We start from the raw sequence: 21,864 nt of genomic DNA, 5'->3' as shown, positions 1-21,864 counted from the left end.
GACGGGGCGGGGGGGCTGCCGCCTTGGTGGGTTCATTTTAAGGCGCCTTTTTAGGTCTGCCTCCCGCGAGGCGTCATTTTGCAGTCCTCTTCCCCGCCATCCTCGGGGAAAACAAAAATAAACCCCTAAACCGGCGGTCATTTTTAACACCCATTTCTTCACAAGATTGCTGGCCGTCTTCGTCTCAGCGCAGGCCTAAACGCAAACTCCGATCTGGTTCCACTCACCAAATGGTGGGGGGGGGGGGGGAGGTAAAAAAAAAAAAAAGGAGAAAAAAAAGAAAGAAAGAAAAAGAGAGAAATAAACTTAGTAGCGACCGGAGGGGTGGGAAGGAGAGAGAGAGGGCAGCCGTGCAACGTAGGCTGAGCTGTGCCCGCCGCCGCCAGGCGAGGAGAGGCGCGGCGCGGCGCAGGGAACTGCTCCAGCTGCGGCGGCGTTGGGAGGGGGGCGGCTGCGGCGCGGAGCAGCGCAGTGGCGGCGGCGGAAGCGGCGCTGGCTGAGCCAGGGAGCGAGCGGGCGAGGAGGCGGCAGCAGAGGGAAGGGGGAGGCTGTTGGTGTTTGGCGCCGGTGGAGGGAGTCATTCCTGCAGCTGCACTTCCGGTCGGCATTTTGTTCTGAGAGGGAGCGAGAGAGACACACACAGGATCCTTCCCCCTCCTCCTCGTCCTCCTCTTCCCCTTACCCCCCCGCTCGGTACCGACTCACCGTGCCCAGGCTGCCCCCTTCCCCCGCCCTCCTGCACTCGTGCACACAGAGGGAGCGGCGGCTGCGGCGGCCCCTTGGCAGCGCTGCTCCCCCGGCCACCCCCCTACTCCCCCGCGGCTCGGAGAGTGTCTCGGAACCGGTTCGGCGCGGCCTGGCCCAGGTTGATGTCGTGAAGCAGGCTTAGGGGGAAGGGATTTGTCTCTGCCGCTCACCCCCTGGCTCTACATGTTCGCTGCACTGAGGAGGAGACGGAAGAGGAGCCAGCCCCCCTCCCGGCCCGGATTATTGTTGTTATATTATCTCCCCTCCTCCTCCTGCTCCGCGGCGGCGGCGGCGGCCCAGCGGCGGCAGCGGCGGCTCCTCTAAGGAGGGAGGGGGGCGGATTTCTCTCCCCCTCTCTCGGATTCTCGTTGGATTCAGACGCCGATTTGCTCAGGTAATCCCCCCTCCTTGTCTCCCCTTCCCCTCCCTGCCCTCTCCAGCAGCGGGCCGGGCCTCGCAGACCAGGCGGCCCAGCACTGCCGGGAGCAGAGGAGATTAGCTGTTATCCGGGGTAGAGGGGAGTAAGTGGCAACCGGAGGTGTTTATTTCGCAGCCCCCCTTCCTGCTCGTTCGGGTTTGGCGGAGGAGATAGGTTCCTCCCGGGCTGCCGGGAGGCCCAGGCCCAGTGGAGAGCGTAGGCCTGCCGGCCAGCGCCTTTACTCTAGCTCGGGGATTAGAAAGGCAAAGCAGCTTCACAGTGACAGGCCTCAACCCTGAGAGGAGCAGCATGAGGAGGAAACAATACAATTATCCACAAATATGTACTGATCCTTTGCCATATTTACAACTTCACCTAGGGCAAGGAAGGAAGGTCCCAGTGTAGACAGCCCTCTGAAGTGGGAAAGGAGAAAGTGGAGGAATAGGGGAAGAGAGGCAATGTAAATACCCAGGAGCAAAAATACCACCTCTCTTTGCCTACTCCTTGTAACCTACTGGGTGCAGAACATTCAAAAGTTGGAATGCATATAGATTAACAACGTCCAGAGGTTTAATCTCCAAATAATAAAGTGATCGATTATTGGGTTGATCACTTAGTGTATTTATAGCATAAAACCAGCACTTTTGGGATGATTGACACAACACAGACACCTGCAGACCCAGGAAGTACAGATAGGCAAGCATGTTGTATCAGGTACTCCCCACAATCTGAGTGTCTACATGATGTATACATTACAGGAGTATGTACCAAATTCAGAAAAAATACTGTTTTGAGCTCCTAACAAAGAGAAAACAGGAGAAGAATCACTAGTAAAGTGCTGTGTTTGTGACATTTAAGGGACCAAATGAGAAGATGAGAAAGATCAAGATTTTACCCAAAGTACTTCAGAATGCAGCATAAACTTAATGAAGTGAAAAGTGAGAAACACTTTAAAAAGTGTCATCCTTTCTTGTCAGGCCAAATCACTTTGAGATCCTGAGCTTGTTATTGGATGTTTGTGTCCACAATGTTTGAATATGTAATAAGGTGTCATTTTAACAAGTCAAATGTGTTTTGTAAATTACTATTAAGTGTTAGGTCTTTATAAATAAATAGTAGCAAATCTCAAACTTAAGTGTGATAAAGTTGAGAATGTTACTAGAAGTTGAGGCAGACTGTGAACTAATAGAAATACTCTTGCAGTAATTACATAATTTGGGAAATTTTTAGTTACAAAGTTTTGTCTTTCATACAGAAAGAAAATTTTTTGATTGCCAAACAAGTATCAGTGTTACGTAATTTGTCGTTTTTCCAGCAGGATTTTAGTAGTTCAGACACATCTGTTGTAATAAGAAGTGCTTAATGTATCTAATAGAGTAACTTTCTGATGTATCATGTTTAGAGTCTTACAATAAAACTGTGCTATCATGCCTCTGAGTGCCCTGTTACATGTTTAAAAGGGTGAACTTAATATAGTTGTCATGTTGAAGACATGTTTTTAATGCTGTAAATCCATGTAGTAGTCAGTACCATGTCCATGATTTGTATTGGTCAGGGAGCAGTTTGAATTTTAAAAAGCCTGGAGATCCTGCTGAGCCCCAATCCCGGCCTCCCTCCCTCCCACTAATCTCCCATTCCTGTCTTTGTGCTGCCTGGTCCTGTTAGACACTGTTTGCTACAGGGCCTCAGGCCTACGTGCAGGGAGAGAAACCATTTACACTTGGAAAAAGCAGCTTTTTATTTTTAAACTTTGTGAATCGCATAGCGAGACAGCAGTTGTCTCTAAATGTTTGTCTGTCTGTGTGTAGCAGCAGAATTTTTTTTTTTTTCTGGTCTCTAGCATGTGTAGAGGCCAGTGTAACTGCTTTACAGGAAAGAAAGGACTGTACAGAAGAAGTTGTAGTTCTTGGGTAGTTTTCATCATCAGGAAGCGACATGAGCTCTAGTGTTTCTGTGGTCGTCTGTTTGGAACAGCTCTCGTTTTAACAAAATGGGTTTACTAAGCTAGCAGTAATGAACTTCTCTGACTTATTTTTCGTTTGAGGGGATTTGCTTTAAATACACCAGATATGAGCGGGGAATGAGCTACTGTAGTTATGTAGTTCTTGTCAAGTTTATCTTGCCAGGTTGTGTTTGTAGCACCTTCTTGTTTTGTTTTTTTGTGTTCGTTGTTTTTGTTACCAGAAAAAGTGTATACTTTCTGATATGAGAAATAGATGTATTTATAGAAGGAATTTTTAGATGCTGTCGACTTGTCATTTTTTGTGAGTTTTTTTGTTTTGTTGTTCTGAGCTCCGTGTCATTAATCCTGAATTAGTTGCTGTATCACAGTTTATCTAGGTGCAGACTTCTTTATCTTGGGAAAAAGATACTGAATGTAAAGAAATATTTAACGTGGAAATGTTTCGATATTGGTTTAGACTCTTTGGGGTTTTTTTTTGCACATTGAAGCATGTGTGTGTGTGAAACAGGACTATGTCACTTTAATACCACTTTTTCCCTAAGGTTAGGAGTTTATACAGGTCTGTTTTTGATGACAACAGCTATCTGTTCAGGAAAATGTAGTTATTTCTGTTAAAGAAATAGAAAACCAGTAATTCTCAAGTTACTAGTTGTAACAGTTATTTTAACTGAAAGAGCAAATGCTTTTGTCTTTTATTATCTTTTATATATTTTATTTTGTACTTCTGACTAGTTATATATTTTTTAATTTGTTTCTTGGGTACAGATTTTTTTTTCCCTCTCAACTTCTTGAATATTTTACCTGAAATTACTCCCTTAAAAAGTCTTTCCCTGAAGCCTTTAATTGTCTTTTAAAGCTGATTTTGTACTTTAAAAAAAAAGTAATGGCAGAAGAACAGCATATTAGTAAAATAATTTATTTTTTTACATTTCAAATTATTATATTTTGATGTAGGAGAAACAGAACAAGATCAGGGAAGCAAGGTTCTATCACTAAACCCCTTTGCAGGTCTCTATCCTATGTAAGAGTACAGGTATCCCATGCAACCTTGTTGCATATTTGAGAGTCCATGTGTGTCAGTGTTTATATTGATGCAGAGCCACAGGGTTTTTTTGTTGTATTTGTTTGAAATATTTATATTTCATGTATATATTTCTCTACAACATATTTTGAAGGATATTAAATGAAAAATAGTCAAAGTGTTAATCGTTTTGAGCCGGGAATTTTCTACAAGTTTTCTACTGCCAATTTGTATGTGTTTAGTGACAAGTTTGATACTCTTGTGTGTGTATTATATTTGTCAATTTTTCCAATAGGATTGTAGTAGTTCAGAGTGTTAAAGTCAGGATACTGAATTTATATAAACATTTCAAAAATATCACACAAGAAATCTAAGCTTAGTGGATAGCTACTGTACCTAGGAAGAAGGAGCATGCTTATATTCTGAATATCTAGACCTAGGAAAGAAATTGAAGTCTTCAAATTCAGAAGTTATGCTTTGTAGAAAATATTTTTGAGGATTTTATAGTATTCAGGAAGGTGTGGACACTTTGACAACAAAGTAATTGGATGAATAGAATTTGATGTCTCATAGGTAAGACGCAGATCATCCATTATTAGGTTAGCTATTTAGTGTCAAAAACCTACATCACTAGAAATATTGATTATTTTAAAATAATGGCCATTTCTATATGGTGCTGTGTATTTTCAGTCTTGCTTTTAGTAGGAATAGTATAGGTTACTTGTAGCTTCCAATTTTTTAATCATCATAGAGATACCTGCAAGGAAATGCTTGAAATTGGTGATACCTGTATTTTACTACTAACAACCCAGAAGAGTAATGATCCTTTTTAATAATCAAAAAAGGTAGTGGTTTTGAAACGTCAGTTGCTAAAGGCTTTTATTCTAAAAACTTTTAACATAATTCATCTTTATTTGTGGTTTTATTTTCTTAGTGTTACAAACATGCTTCTTAGTAGCTGATCCTGACCCCCAAAGCATCTGTGAAAGAAGTGTTTTATATTGACATCTGCAGCACTCCAGGAGTGAGGAAATTGCGTTTGAGGAGATTGCGCAGGAACTATGATTTGTGTCTCACTTCCGGTCTCTGCTCTTCACTATGGAAAATCTCTCTAGTAGAAGAGAGAGGAAACAGGATTTTTGTCCCAAGTATTTGGAGAAAGTAAAAGCAATTTTAGGCAAATTGAACATGGTTGTTGATATTGCACTTGAAGATGGCTACTTGGTTTACACAAATAACTTTGAAAAACCGTAAACATTGAAAAGAATTTTTTGTGTTTAAATCAGAAAAAATCCAGAGAGGTAGTTTTTATGGCCTTTAGTATTCCTATCAGTTGGTTTTGAATGATTTTTTCAGTCAGATCTCAAAATTCTTTATATATGTAGATATTTTAATTTGTTAGATTATTGCTGTGGTTTAATTTGAGGCTTTTTTTTTTTTTTAGCAGTGTATTTGTAGACATGCAGTGCATTTTGGAGGAACAATGTCAAAAATCATGAGGTTGTAGAGGTAAGGGACTCATATAAGGAAACAGGAGACTAAGATTACAGAAACAAACATCATCCAGTCCCTTTCTCTGTTCTCTGGTCCTTTAACTACGTTAGTGTGTTCTTCCTTACAATTACAGCCCCAGTTCAATGCCTCATACAGGGCATGGGAAATGGCAGCTGACTGGTATACTGTTATAGCCTAGTTTGTGTATTTGTTTTTCTTTGTCATTCACTGTGAAGCTTTCTGCCTTATTACCTGCTGTATACATCTAAATCTTTTGTGAATAATGAAGTGTTTTCAGCTGTTAATTTTTAGGAATTACCTTAAAATAAATATCTGTGCTTCAAACATTACTTTTTTTTTTTTTACATTTGTAAAATACTATTTCCATTCTACAGATGGAAGAATGAAACTGAGTCAAAATAGTGATTTTAGAAGTGCTTATAAATGTTGTATAATTTCACATGCATTATTCTTCAGATTTTCCAAGTTACTTTACAACAGTTAGTAAGTTCGTAATATTATTTTCTTTGACTTTGTGGTTGTGAGTATGATGCATTTTAACAGATCAGAGTCACTGTTTCTAATATTGGATCCCTAAGAGGTACAGAATAGGTTTTTGCTGGTTAAGTTTCAGCTGACTTGATCATGCCAACAGCTGGAGAAGAGTAGATTGCTTGCCCTGAGAAATTTTAAAAAAATCAACCTACATACTGTGGCAAAATTAAAATATTTTAAAGTTGATCAGGAAGAACAGAGAAAACAGCTAGGTAATAACCCAAATCCTGCAAGCAATACATGGCTTGCCTGCAATATTGGAGACAGATTCAGAATGTTACTGTCTTACCCTCCAAGGTTTCTTGTTCCTGTTAGAAGCTATTCTAAGCATTGGTCATTTGTTGTTGGGGATAAAACTCTGCCTCTTAAACTGATAATTGTTGTAGCTGATGTGAATTGATCGAACAGAAACCTCTGCAGCCAGTAGTTAGACCATTTCATTGCAACATCAGTCTGTTTAGCTGCTTTGTGGCTCTGTTGAGAAAGCAAAACAGGTCTGAGGTGTAGTAAGTGTGTTGCTTTTGGGATGCAGGAAGTCATGTCTAAATGCCTCATCTGTATCCGGTTGAACTGTTTTTGAGCTTTTTTCTTCCCATATGGTTTTTTATGTCATGTGCTCTAGGCATGGCCCAGAGGCTGTGAGTATATTATGGAAAAAGTAGAGTAAGAAGTCCTCAGTCTTTTGTGGTTTTCCTTTTTCTCATTCTACCTTGACTTGTGATGGAAGTTTCTGTAAAAATGCTTGGGCTTTTGTGGTGGTGGTGGTGTTTTTCAAAGAGGAGTTGATTTTTATAAATAGCAGCTTCCACCAAAAGATATCTCAGATGGGAAACTGGTTTTAATAAATTGGATTAATTAACTGTTGTTCAAATTCCTTAGTAAAAAGGAAGGCACCTCCTTTTACTTTATAACTCTGATGTGTTTCATGGTGTATACATGCCATATGAGGCAGAGATCTTATGAGTAAAAAGAATCAATATAGCGTTATTTAATGACTGACTCTCATAATGCACAAGGAGCTAAATTGTAGTCCATAATTCTGACATTTCTTAATAGTTTAATGCTTGTTTATCTTAAATAATATAATGTAATTTATCAGTCTCCTTGAATGTAAACATGATAGTTCAATATCTCTCATGTGTAAGCTAACAATCTTCTCTGTGTTGAGCAGATCCTCAGAAAGGATGACAGTACAAGTACTTGGCCTCTGAAATTTTGTTTTCAAGTCTTAGGTTTTAGTAGAGGCTATTGCCCTTCCTTGCATGCTATTTTCCATTTAGATACATGTAATTCCCTTTTTCTTCAGATATACTTGCTGGATATTGAGGAGGGTAAAATTTAGACAGCCCTTATCAGATGCTATGTACAGCAGCTACCTTAGCACCTGTAGAAAAACATAAACCGGAGCCTGCTTTTTGTAGTCTGAAATCCAGGAAAATTTCAATAAGAAACTCATAGCAAGTGCTTTGTGGAGATGTAAAATAAGTCTTAAGTGTGCTTTTTCTTTCTTTTTTTTTTTTTTAAATAGTTTTTTTTGGTCCCAAAGATAAAATAAAAAATTATTTGTTTCTTTAGAGTCTTGTTCAAAGTAAGAGACTATGCTTGTTTTTTACTACATGGATCCTAGATTTTATTTTTTTTCCTTCCTCATGTTTTTTAAATAATGATCTTTTCTTCCATTAGCCTGCTCAGTAATTATTGGTTCTTCCTGGCAGTTTACTTGAAAACTCATGTTGAGACATAACCTGTAACATAGAAAAGCTTCACTGTATCCTGCTAAAATTTGGCAGTTAAAAGAAATTGAAACATTGCTTAACAGAGTTACTAGTTGACTTTAAGAATATATGTTGCTCCTTGCCTTTTTGGTATAGTGTGCTGGTTTTGCGTGGGACAGAGTTAATTATCTTTGTAGTAGCTGCTATGGGGCTATGTTTTGGATTTGTGGTGAAAACAATGTTGATAACACAGGGATGTTATAGTTATTACTGAGCAATATTTGCACAGTGCCAAGGGCTTTTCTGCTTCTCATCCGGCCCAGCCAATGGGTGGGCTGGGGTTGCACAAAAAGGTGGAAGGGAGCATGACCAGAACAGTTGACCTGAACTAGCCAAAGGGATATTCTATACCATAAGGCATTATGCTCAGCATATGAAGCCGGGGGGGGGGGGGGGGGGGGGGAGAAGAAAAGAGTTGAGGCTTGTAGCAATGCCTTTTGTCTTTGCAAGTGACCATTGCATGTAATGGAGCCATGCTTTCCTGGAGATGGCTGAACACCTGCCTGTTGGCGGGAAGTAGTGAGTGAATTGCTTGTTTTGCTTTGCTTGCATGCACACCGTTTACTTTAGCTGTTAAACTTTTTATCTTAAACCCCCAGTTTTCTCACTTCCATCCTTCTGATTCTCTCCCCCATCCCACTGGACAGGAGTGAGCAAGTGGCTGTGTGGAGCTTTACTTACTGGCTGGGGTTAAACTGTGATTTATAGGTAAAACCGGTAGTGACTCCTCTCAGTTTCTTGATATAATTTAAAGGCACTGATTTTACTTCTGTCTGTGTGAAACTTCAGTCATTTGGGCCAAAATCTTCCATCCTAGGTGACTGCCCTTCTTATTTACCTGATTCTTTTAATAAAGCTCAAAGCCAACATAGTTCACTGGCTCCTAAAGGTCATGCTAGGGGGGAAAAAAAGTTTAAAAACTATTTCTGACTTTTTCTTCAAGAGGAAAAGGAATTTAAAATTTGAAAGTGAGGTGACTTTTTATATCAGGGATGTGCATTTTGTGGCCATTTGGAAATCTGTCAATAAAATGGTCACGTAATGTCTGGGAAATTAGTTGTCTACTGTAATTGTAGACATTAGTGTTGAAAAATCTGATAAACAAAACAGGACTTGCCTAATAAGTACAGTTGTAAGTAGCAGAATGTGATAGAAACTGTTAGTTTTCTGGTGTCCATTCCCTGCTTAGCCACTGTGGTAACTTGTTTGAATGTGGAAAAGTCAAGAACTGAGGTTGCAGGTGATTGAAAGAATGAACACTTGGAGAAGAGCCATAGACTGAAAGCAAACTTGCACAGGATGGGCAAGGAATGGGAGTTTAAAGAGCATGCATTGGGAGGAGAATAGGAGCTTGGAGTTCCTTGGGAAGTAATGACTGCACTGTGAGGGCTGGATAAAAAGCTGATGGGCAAGTACAAATGTCTTAAGTAAAGATACAGGAAGAGCTGTGAAACAGCCTTAAAAAGCAGAGACAGAAGAGTACTCTGAAATTGGGTATACAGTCAAGGGAAGCAGTTCAGGGATGGGATGGGGTGGGAAATATGTGCTGAGAGAGGCAAAAGAGGGGAAGAAGAACAAATTGCCTGAGAAAAAACAAGGATTGGCTGGGCAAAGGAGCATTATTTCAGACACAGGAATTCATTGTTTGAATTGTCTTTTTTGTTTGTTTTGACTGAGGAAATCACACAGTAAAAAAAAAAAAGCTCAGAAATTTGTAGTACCTCTTGTAAGAGCCAATGATAGGGAATTCTGTAGTTCAGATTACCAGTGTAGTCTGCGTTTGGCATCTTTGTGAATGCAATCTGTCATCACTTCTTTTTCTTACAGCAGGATGCCTCTTACACCAACTGTGTGGACCTTCTTAATGTGAACTTCTTAATGCAGTGGGGTTTTTTGTTCTTTTGTTTTTAAAAAAACACAACAGGTTATATTAATATCTCCTAGGATTGGCCTTATATATTGTTAATTCTGCCTTGGAGAAAGGGGTAGACTGTTGAAATTGCTTCTGTATTTTATGATTATGATTTTATTATCATGATTACTATTTTATTATTTTGATTTTTCTTTGGTACTCAGTATGTAGTTCTTTGACTTAATCACTTCACATTATTAAGCCCTGCTCCAGAGACAGAATTTTTATTTCCTCATAGGCTTTTCTGTGACACGTTTCAGTGCTTCACAAATATTTTTTTTTTACTTTTTTGAGGAGCATATGTAATCATGCAGGTTGGGAACTGAGATGCAAAAGTTGGTCTTCATAACTATGGAATTCTAGCTGGAGCAACAGTAGGAACATGACTTTAAATTAACTTTATTTCCTTTTTACATCATAATGTGTGTGATAATATTAGAACAGATTTTGTTAGTTTAGATTACAAGTATGACTAATCAGTGCTTCTTCAAATTAGACTTCAGAGCATGCAGAAAAAAAGAGACACAGAAATATTTACCATTAGTAATAGAAATAGATTCCCAGGAGTGGCATTTGTGTGTTTCTTGCTGATCTGCAGCCACTTTCCTATCATACTTCTTTTTCATTTTCACTTGAAGTTGTATACAACAGACCTTACAGCCTTATGAATAGCATCTGATTAATTTCTAGAGCAGTTTTCTCCTGTAAGCTGAAAGAAGATTGGGTGCAGGGGTGGAAGGGGAATGTTGTCTAATTACATAATACAAAGACTGTGTCAGAATTCTTGAGTGCAAGAGGCATCTAATAACTTTTGATTGACTTTGCAAATGTGATCTTTCAGCCGGGGTGTGTGGGATTTCCTGCTAGAGGTCTTGAAAGCTTTGAGGTGATACAGAGAAATAACTGAGTATTCATCAGTGTCAACTTTCCTGTGTTGAGTGTTCTGGTTTAGGGAATTTTTTAAAGTCCAACCTTCAACATTTTTAATTCTATTAATTTTAACATATTGAAATACATCTAGTATGGTATCTCTTTAACATTTGCCTTGCAAACCAAATGTCACAGTGCAGTAAGTAAAATTTTTAGTCTTGATTTCTGCATCATAAAAAGGAATTGGAGTGAGATCAAACAAGGGCTTTGTAATACTCTGTGTAACAAGTCAGCCCCTTGAGTGTCCATCAAAAGTTTGAGGTATGTGAGCATGCAAAATGGAACTTGGTGTTCCTATGGTGCTGAATAAGGTATCTCTGTTGGCTAATCAGTAGAAAACACCAGAGAAATTTTTAGCTCTTGAGAGTTTAAGTCAATTTATTTTATTGTCATATACTCTCAGGCTTTCTTTTGGTGTTCTAATTATTTTTTTTGCACTGTGATGTAAAGTTCAACGAGAAGGGAATGCTTGCTTCTCCATAAAATCTTAAAGTCATTCAAAAACTCTAATGGATAGTGACAGATGCATATTTGAACCTCTTGCTGCTGAGTCTCTGTGTCTGATATCCTGAGCAGATGTTCTTCCTTTGTCTTGCTGAGATTTTGAGGGAAGGGTTGGAGGTAGTGGCTAGCACATTGTGCAAAGTACTCATTTTCCTGTGTTAGGCATGTTTAAAACGTATGACTCCACTTGCCTACGCTATCTTGCATAGTCTTCGGTGTAAAACAGGTATTGAGCTGCTTAATTCTGCAAAAATAGTGGCAATTCTGACCCACCCTAAAGCAAAGCTTTCCTGGCGATAATTTAGGTGAGTAATGTCTTAGAAAGTTGTGTGAACATACTGTGCACTCTAGGGTCACTGTTAAAAAAGATTATTTAGAATTATAGCTCTGCATATTTGCTCACTGGAGTAATTCCCTCTGGTTCTTTCTAGCATGACATAAAGTTTAGTCTTAGTATTTAAAGAATAGGTGGTTCATTTTTACCATGGAAAGTATCTTTAGACTATTTGAAAAATTGCAATTAAAAATTATGTGATTTAAAACCTGTTTCTAATTCTCTAAATATTGTTACATGAACAAGCTGTCATGATGCTGGAAGGTAAACATTCTCAGTTTTTATCTTAGACTGTAATCTTAGTTTGCAACCTGGAGAAAGCACAATGAAGGATACTTATTGGATTTTGTGCCATGTTAAATGATGATGTTGAATTATGAGACTTTATAATAGGAATTCTCTCTTTTTCTATAAATGTTTATGTTTACTCCTGGCAAATCCATTTTCTTGGCTAAAAGTAAATATGTGATGTCATGGAATTAAGCAAATTCTTAATTACATCTTGATAAATAATTAGCTAATGAAGTCTCATAACAAGATCTGTACATACACATCTGAGGATTCAATATCATTTTTTAAGTCCTGATAATTTGAAGTTACTGCACACTCAGCTACAGTGAATGTTCAGTTGTGTATATGTAGCCTGTGGCAGTTGCATTTAACTTAATTTAGTTGAACCTTGTTTTGTTGCTGACTAAGGAAGGTTGAATTAGTTTGCATTTTTCATGGTCTGTGTTCATGGTATATGCACAGTTATTGAAAGTCAGCTGATGCACAGTAATTTGAGAGTCCTAGCTAGTTAACTTGTTTCTGATATGCCATGTAACCTTACGAAAGTTTTGGGAGAGAACAGTATTTGTCTGAAACAAAAATGTTGGAAGTCTCCTACCTGTACCTAATTGCTGATACAGGTGTGAATTTGTACAAGCATTTTGGAAAGGACAGTAAAAATGGGTGAGATACCTCATTGCAAAATGCACTGATCTTGAAATCCTGTCAGGAGATACCATAAAGTTTGTTACAGATACAGGCACATAGCTATTTCAAACAAGAACAGAAAAACCTCATCAGTTTTATGATCATGAAGCTCACATGTTTATATTATTTGGTAATGAAAAACAAAAATTAGAAGATAGATATAGTTTAGCTTCAAAGGTGAGGCTGTAGAGTAGCATCAGTTACCAAAGACGTTAAATTTTCTATATAGAAAAGGTTTTATTAGTATAATATAAATATAAGTATAATATTAGTTTATTAGAGGTTTTATTAGTATAATGATACTCATCTTCATAGAAAGAATTCAGTTAGGCTCCATGTGCGTGATTATGATGAATAAATATTCTGTAAATTAAGTTATGTACAGGTTCATTAGTGGAATTGTGTCTCAAATACTTGAAAATTACACTTCTGTGAATGGGTTGCCTTCAGTGATCTTGCACAGGTATAATTACTTGAAATTGGTAGATAGGAATGTATTTGCTTTCTGAAATAAGTCTGAATTTCAGCTGAACTTTCAATAGCTTAGTTCCTAAAACTGAGAGTATTCAAATGCACTAAAATATTTATTTACTGAACTCAATGACTATAGTAGTAAGTAGTCTTGGTACATACTTGACTATTTAAGAAGTGGTGTTTTTCTTTAAGTAACACATAATCATTTTGTAGATTAGATTTACCTCATTAAGACTTAACAGTATCTTTTCCCATTTTGTTGTGGTTACTTACTATTGTTCTGTGGTTAGTTCAGGTTTTGTCATATTAATTGTTAATCATTTATGAGTCTTTGTAGGTTAAAGATGTTTGTATTTTGAGGAGTTAAGGATGGGTTGTGGACTGGACTGCAAACTGCTAAGATGTAAAGGTGGGCTCCCACTTCTTGTGATTTCTTTGCAGTAACTTTCTGAACTTAGTTTAATAAATTAAGCACTCATGTAACTTACTAACATATACTCATCAGTAGTACAGTAACATAGATATTAATTAGCTTCAGATAAAATTTTTTTTTTATAGTCACTTGTGTAAAAGTCCTATATATATGATTGGGTAAGTCAGATACTTGTCCAGTGAAAAGCACAGAATCATCTTTGAAAATTTGCCTTGAAATCTTTCAGAAATTAGAAATACCTACTTGGCAGCCAGTGTCTTAAAGGATGTTTACTGTGAGTAAATAGGAATAATTTGCAGTGGGTGGAGCTCAAGTTCCATGTAACGTAAACCTGGAAACCATACAGGTCAATGAATATTGGGTTACGTGAAATAGCAATTTAGTACTATACAGACTACTACTGTCAGTATAAATTGGCGTCTCAGACATAAATATTATCATGTGTGCTAAAGCATGCAGACAATAATGTCAAATGTGGTCTGGGAAGCTCTAATTTATTGTTTCCCGTAGCAACAGTTAAAGAGAAAAAAGGATTATGAATTGAGATGTGTCACCGGATCATGTCCCTTGAGTTTAATGTGAAAAGTTAAAGTTATTTTTTTCATAGAGGTAAACAGCCTGTTGCCACAGGAGCGGATCCTTTCCTTGTTGTTGCTGCTTAGCTGATCCACAGTCAGTTGTATGTTTTGTCACAGAGATTGGCAGTAAGTTGTTGATTACACTACTGGGAAACAGGACAGAAGCTTAATAGTTTCACAGCCTGAATGAATAGCTAGGAAAGGGCAGTACTTCTCCCTATGTAGGTGCCTTGACATCTGATATAAAAAGGAAAGACTGAGAACTAGGTGGTCCTTACTACCACTTCACAATATATGTCAGTCTTTAGGCAAGTTTAAGGTAGTTGAGGCCTGATCCATTTCAGCTGCTTCTAGTTTCTGTTCAAATGATGTATGAATGAAGCCAGAAGAGTATCATGCTTCATTTTTAATGCTTCTCTATTGCCAGAATACTCCCATAAAGATGTGTAGCCTTCTTTGTGCAATTTCCAGTTTGGGAAAAAAGCAAATTGATTATATTTTTGCTATCATAGCAGAGCTGCAGAGAAGTGAGAATCTTCTCCAAGTTGAGTCTGTGACTGGTAAAATCAGGTTCTTATTCACACTAGAAAGACTGAGCGACCTCTCTAAAAGTTGGGTGTTATCACCTGCATCTCAGGGAAGACTGCAAAGAGGAGCTTCAGTTTTTCCTCAAAGGTACTGCCCTAAAAAGATGTATTTATAGCAGTGTGGTGGTTGTCATCTTACTTAATATTTTCATTCATCAATAAATTAGTAGGCAAACAACTATAACTGTATTTTACTTATAACAGTGACCCAAAATATATAGCACACTTGGTTTAGAAGATTTTAAAATATTTAGTTTTTAAGTAATTGAAATCTATAATGATGATAATCAAATTTCCCCGGGGTTTTAATATTTTTTCAAACTCATTGCTACACCTCAAATGTAACTTACCTGCATTTTAAAATCCATCTCCTGGTTAGAAAAAAAGGAATACTTGATTTCACATAGTGAAATTTGTGATGTTCAACAAGTTGTGAAAATAGAATGCTCAGAATACAATTGTGCAAATTCTATTAAAAAATCATGACTGAGTAATCACGTCTATTACTGATTTGACATATCTACATGGCCATTTGTGGTTGTTTATGTGTCTGTAGCATATATGTCGAAGTTCACCTTTGCCTTTACAGGAGCCAGGACAATAGTAGTGTCTACGTTCTATAGTAGTTAGCTTTGTAATAAAGCCTCAGAGAAATTGAGGGCTATAGTTAGCTCTCTCTTCCACAGTAGTGAGATTGAGGTTGTTAAGGAAAGAAGGTGGTTTCCTGGAGTATAAAGTACATAGAAGATAAGCAGAACATCTGTGGGTTGGATATGGGCAGATATTGAAGGATCCAGTGTGGATTGTCTTGGTGTGATTGTGTGAGGACTGATCTAACCTTCATGGAGAACTTCTTGGGCCTTCTCCATATGCCCACAATATAGTCTGCTTGGCAGTTTTGGAAATGTGTCCCTGGCCTAAGACTTGCTTCTCTTTTATGTTAGCATATCCATTTACAATTTAGAAGATGCATGTTGTAAATTAATAAAACGACACCTGCAACTCATGGAAATAAGTTCACAAAAGAGAAGTTCAATTTTTGCTGTTCCAGTCGTTAATTGTTGACCAACTTTCTCATATTGGAAAGTCTGATATCTAAATAATGAAAATATATTTGTTACATATTAATGAATGGAGAAGTAGTAGTAGTGCATCTATCCTCTCTTGAGATTCCACCAGTCAAATCTTTGAAGAAGTAACTAAAGAGCACTTTTTCTATTACTGTGTAAGGTTTTTGCTGTACTTTTTAATTGTCAACCTCATTATTTTCTTGCTTTTGTGAGAGCTTGTGTATGTGACATAATTAGAATATACTTTCTGGAAAGATCACCTGAATACTTCAGCAATTGAAATTGGAAACAGGCTTAACTAAACAAAAACAAGCTGCCCTTATAATAAGATTTCTGCATTTCTTTTTATGTTAGTCTAAATATCTTGAATTTTTTAAGATGTAACCCTTTTTTATTAGTAAAGGTTTACTTGTCTCTTTCCCACCTTCCCTCTAGTTTTGAAATGGCTGTTTAACCACTATCTCTTGTAAGCCAGTGAAGAAGCCTCATGATGAAAGATTGGTCTGGAGGTGAGGGGAAATAAAAATCTTCCTTATCTTGTTTTACGTTGGAGCATTGATGGAAGAATGGGTTGGTTAGAGTATGAATGAGGCTGTCTTTCTGTGGTTTGTGCATTATAACAGATGGCTGAATGAGAGCTCTGCAAATATGAGGCTTGAAAGGTTTTTGTCCTTTTCTCACCTTGCAGAATGTGGACATGTAATATTTTGACTTGGGTGAGTTGGGTAGATTTGTTCTGAGGATTTCCTGAGATTTCCTGTCTGTAGATTTGCAATAATTTCATAATTTGTTACACAGTATTGCACTGGCACTGTTTGAGTAAAAATACTTATAAATAATTTGGGAATACTGACTTTCATAGTATGTTACTGAAACAAATCCTGAAAAATATTTTGACTGATGAGAAGATCTTAAAAGCTTACAAATTTCTCTATAATAAACTAGATAGCTGTGCAGGGATATTTTTTAATACACATATTATTTCATTGGCTTTGAGGGAAGTGTGGATTAGTATATATGAATATGTTTTTTGCTTACTTGTATTTAGTTTTAGCCGTAATGTGCACTAGTGTGACCTTTGTATGATATATTGTGCAGTTTTTAATGATACTCTAATTCAAAGCAAAATAAAAACAATGTGTATCATCTCTGATTGAATTTTTGGAAAAGTTGTATTAGTAAAAATACTTAGATTGGCATTTGAACACAGCGTAATGATATTTGTGGCTAAAAGTCAAAGGAAAGTGTACTTAACCTGCAATTAGAATGTAACAGAAGGATTATATTTTTGTTTTTTATTTTTATATTTTAATGGTATAAAGCTGAAACACCTTATTTCTGCTATTTTAAAGTAAATTCTGTTTAAATTTACACTTTTTGCAACATATGTCCTCTTTAACAAATTACAGTTTTTAATGAAACAATCTAATTAAGAAATTTTTCATTCAGTTCAATGGACAGCTGTCTGAGAGAGGGAATTTACATAAATCCTTTCTATATAGCTATTAATGATGAGGGAAGTGGGGTTTTCACCAGTGTTTCTCCACTGTCCTACCTGCTTTAATGTAATCTGGATAATGTTCTTAAAGCTTTGGCTATCAAACAATTTCTCGTTTTGTACATGTGTAATATGGAAGCTATAAGATCTCTTCCAGATCTTATATTTGCTTTTTACTTTTCCTGTTATTTTTTAGATCCTATCACAGTCCACTTCAGAGAGCCTTAGACAGCTTTGATGTCATACATTGCTTTAAATTTTACTTTAACACTGCTACATCTACATTTCCTTAAGCTTAAAAAAATACTGTATGTGTAGTGATCATATTGAGGCCAGCTAGGGAAATTACAGTAGTCAATGAAGTATAACTTTATAGATGAATTTTCTTTTTGTACTATAAGATTCACGGTTTAGTTCTACAAGTCTCACAGTATAGTACTTGGGGGCATAAAGACCATTAATACAAGCTTTTGCAGATAGTTTGAAATTAAATATCTCTAGTCAGAGTATAGGAGCTTATTAGGACTGACAATGCTTTGTCAACACATACCCTATTGTAAATTATTGAATAGTGACTTTGTTTAGTCCATTTGTTTACCTGAACAGTAATACTTTCTGTACAATAGGTAGAGCAGGATTTTTGAAAGTTACTAAAATTAAACTCTGTTCCTCAGAATTGTTGTAGTGAGAAATAGTTGATGTACAGGGCCATGGTCTTCTGACTCTTTAGAACAGGAAAAGAAAGGAAAAATGCTTTTATTCAAAATCTGTTAATAAAACCTCCCTTATTTTGTTTTTGATATTGCTCCTCTAGACACATCTGTAACTACAGCTTTAATTTGCCTAAACCAAATAGTTATTAATTTATATACTATTACTGGGGAGGTGATACTGGTTAGAAATTTTTATGATGGACTTGGTAGCATTAATTCTGCTTGTGTTATCTGTCTTCGTCACGTCTCTATATCTAATACAAAGACATCTGACAAATCCATAATTTGAAAAACAATTTGAGTACCATGCAGAAAAAAAATTGAATTTACAGGCAGTTGAGCTGTTACTCTTACCAAAATTGTCCTTTCAGATTCCTAAAAAATAGCCTTTTGAAGTATTTGATTATTTCAGTATGGTGTCAGTTGCCTTTCACTCTGTTTTCTGAAATTCTAGAGGACATGTGTCACTCTATTGAAAATGACTTTTTTTTTTTTTAAATGAAACTACTGAGAGAGATAGTACAAGACCAGACATTAATATTAACTGTAATCATGTTACTCTTCTCTGTCATTTCTTAACTTTTCACGTTTCTAGCTTGAAAAGCAAGTAGGTACAACATGGTAAGATGATAGAGAAGGTGGTATTATTATAAAAGGGAAACTTAAAGCTTTGCAACATTTTAGGTTTCTGGTGGGAGTTTATCAGCAGAGAACGTTTCTTTACCCTTTGTCTACTTGGGTGTCATACACAGCTTGTGCCTTATGACTCTTAAAATTGGGTGACTGATATTAAATTGTTAAGAAATGCCTTTTCTGTGTACTGTTGGTCACATTGTGGCAGAAATCCTGACAATTAGATAGCAAGGTTTAAGTTAACCACTACAACTGCAATACACTGTTTTTGGGAAATGACATGCAGACTACTGCGTTTTAAAGAGTGTATTCTTACAGTCTATTGGTTAAACTTTGACAGAAACATTTATTTTTGAATTTAGCTTTTGTCATTTGCTTAGCAAGTGCAACTTTGTTGCTATTGGAGCTATATCTGATTGTGAGTAGTATTAGAAGTGACACAGCCTATGTTCTTACTGTTCAGGAAAGAAAAAATACATACTGCACCTGAAAATGTCATAGTGTTAAAACTTTAATGTGCATTCTGTAACAACAAAATACTGGAAGCAATTCTTAAAGCAGTGTGCTCCTGAGACAATTTTTTTTTTTTGCTTGTCTAATTTCTACTGTTGTTTTTTCAGTTGTTTTCAAATTTACTCCTGCAAAGATCTCCACATGACCAAGAAATTGCAGAAACTGTTATGTTACACAAGTGTTGCAAAACTTCCAGTGATATAAGTCAGTTTCTACAGATGAGTTAATACCTCAATAACGTCGATTCATTCAGAAGGCTGAAGTATACTTGCCCCAGCATACAAGAGTGATGAAATACCAGTGGTGGCCACCTTTTTTTAAAAAAACCTCTTTTTTCCCTTTGATATGTCTTCTTAACAACACAACAGAAATACCTAGAATGTGGAACATTGACAGGAAGTACAGTAACTGCATCAAACTAAGACCAATAATTTTCTTTAGCTTTCCTCCCTGTCATGTTTTAGGCAACCAGCAACCAAGCACAATGTAGCTGTTAATTCACTGACTCCCACCCTGCCCCCATGGGATGGGGAAGAGAATCGTAAGATAAAGGTCAAAACTGTGTGAAATAAGGGCAATTTAATAGGACAGCACAGGGAGAGAAGAAATAGTAATAACAGTGTTGCTAATTAGAGAATATACAATGCAAATGCTCATCACTCAGAGCCACATACCCAGCCAGCCCCTGAACCATGGTATGGAATATCCTCTTGACTAGTTTAGGTCAGCTGTCTTGGCTGTGTCTCCTCCCAGCTTCTTGTGAAAGTTATCCCACTTCTTGTGAAAATTATCCCAGCCAAACCTAGGCCACTCTGTAGTCCATTGAGTAGACAGCGTGACCTCAAATTCCAATTTCTTTTTCATATTTTGAAATTGCAGCTTTCAGATTGCACAGGCTGTGTTCAAAATTAGCCCTTCATAATAAAGGGGAAGAAAAGCAATAAAACCAAGCATATTCATAAATTTTGGACTTTGAAAGTGCTTATTCTCAATAAATTAGATCGTACATTTAGTTCTGTGATGTTAATTTCCAAAAAGATGGAGACAGAGGTATAAGGGTCATGTCAATAGTACAAGCCTTACTTATTCCTAGCAGAATACAAAACGAGCCATTTCATTGGACAGAGAGGATTAAATTCAAAGTATGCTATATATTAATGAGTGCCGTCCAGACAGTGTTACATAATGGGTTAACTATCTACTTACATGCAGGTGTTTCAGACCTCAGCTGTGAGCAGTTTTCAGTCAATTTATTAGCAGACCAAAGCTTCCTTCCAGCAAACTGCTACTGGGTTGCTGGCGAGTGAAATACCCGGCGGAGTTTGAGTTTGTTTGGTTCTCCGGAGACTACCATGGATGACTTTCGCACAGTATAAAAATAGAAATTGTGGTAATTTTGCTGACTTCCCAGTTTGCAGTACTAGTAACTTGGTCTTAGGTGGTTTTCCCTATAGTAGAACCAGTAAAAATGGCCAGAGTTTGCCAGTGTTGTTATGCTAGTGTGCTGCAGACAGTGCAAGATAAGTTACTGTGAGTTCTGCAGAACACTATAATAGAAATTCTTCAGTTACCTATTTGAATAGTGAATGTTGTAGTGATATTCTTTATTTTGATGTGGATACAGTTTATGGTGTTTTTTAAATCCAGCTTGTTTTACATTGTTCTTGAATGTTTTTTTTTTATACACTGATGCTTATCATTATATAGTTATCCTGTTAATGCTAAGATTGTACTAGAATTTTGTCAGATGTGTGAGACCACGTAGTTTGACAGTGGGATGAACTTTGACAGTAGTTTGAACTTTGGGATGTGAGTGTTTGAAGTGACCGATGTTCCTTTATAGACCAACTCTTGATGAGATGGTAACAACAGGTGAAACAAAAAACTATGGGCTTTACATCATCAGATAGTCTCTCTGGTGCTTGGAGATGAGAGGCCTTTCATTGGAGAGTCATGTTCATCATTGCTGATCAAATTCCCTTGACCTTTCTCTGTTTTGTTTTTTGATTGGGTTTGTTGTGGTTTTCTAGGGTTTTTTTTCTTCTTCGTTTTTGCTCAGATATATCTGGGGTCAGGTACCCGTCTCTGGTTTAAAACATTACCATAGAGTATTTAAGAACTTGGAAATACCGATAGACTGGACAGGCTTCAGCACATCTGTGCTCTCAAAGATAACATCACTTTCTCACCACTGTTTCTACTGATACTTATATTGATACACTGCAGTGTTGGTCTCCTCTCCGGAGGGAGTGAAAGGAGCAGGATTTAATCCAGTTATTTCTTGGTAATAGTCCTATTATGTGGTAATAGTTTCTCTTGATCTTTGCAGTGGGGACAATGTGGAAGGAAAACTGGCTAATGAGAAAAAAAGCACAGTAAGACGTAGACTAATTGAATTTGAGGAAAGATTTTTTTCAAAATAGTATTTTTAAAGAGTTGTTCATAGCAACCATAGTAGGAAAGAAAGTATATTTAGTTTTGCTTTTGTGGTTGGAAATATACATATTCAAGGTGACAAAGGGAGATAAACAATTAGTGCCTTTCTCCCATTTCTCCATCCAGTTCTCAATTGCATTAGAAACCTAAAATATGTCTTCTTGAGTACCCCCTTTCATGATTAAGTCAGCTCATTCTTACCCTCTTATTTGTGTACTATATTGTCCTTTCTTGTTGAAATGAATAATGAATCAGAGACAGGACTGTGAGTGCAATAGCTGTCAGTGGCAGTAAGCCA

General features: G+C 37.1%; 1 protein-coding gene across 4 annotated transcripts in view; it reads left to right on the top strand.

Annotated features, from left to right (window-relative positions):
• Positions 1–552: 552 nt before the first annotated feature.
• NIPBL (NIPBL cohesin loading factor) overlaps positions 553–21,864 on the top strand; it is a 143,923-nt gene continuing 122,611 nt past the window's right edge. For 2 of the 4 annotated variants that reach the window (XM_062017349.1, XM_062017347.1), the window contains exon 1: positions 554–1,141. The gene's annotated coding sequence lies outside the window, so the exon portion shown is untranslated. Of the gene's footprint in view, positions 1,142–21,864 lie in introns of all 4 variants that reach the window. The other 2 variants (XM_062017348.1, XM_062017350.1) reach the window with 2 other exon arrangements.

The sequence above is a fragment of the Colius striatus genome, chromosome Z (genome assembly GCF_028858725.1).
Source record: "Colius striatus isolate bColStr4 chromosome Z, bColStr4.1.hap1, whole genome shotgun sequence".
Classification (NCBI taxonomy): domain Eukaryota; kingdom Metazoa; phylum Chordata; class Aves; order Coliiformes; family Coliidae; genus Colius; species Colius striatus.
The sequence above is the reverse complement of the archived record's forward strand: the minus strand, read 5'-3'. Positions and strand labels throughout refer to the sequence as shown.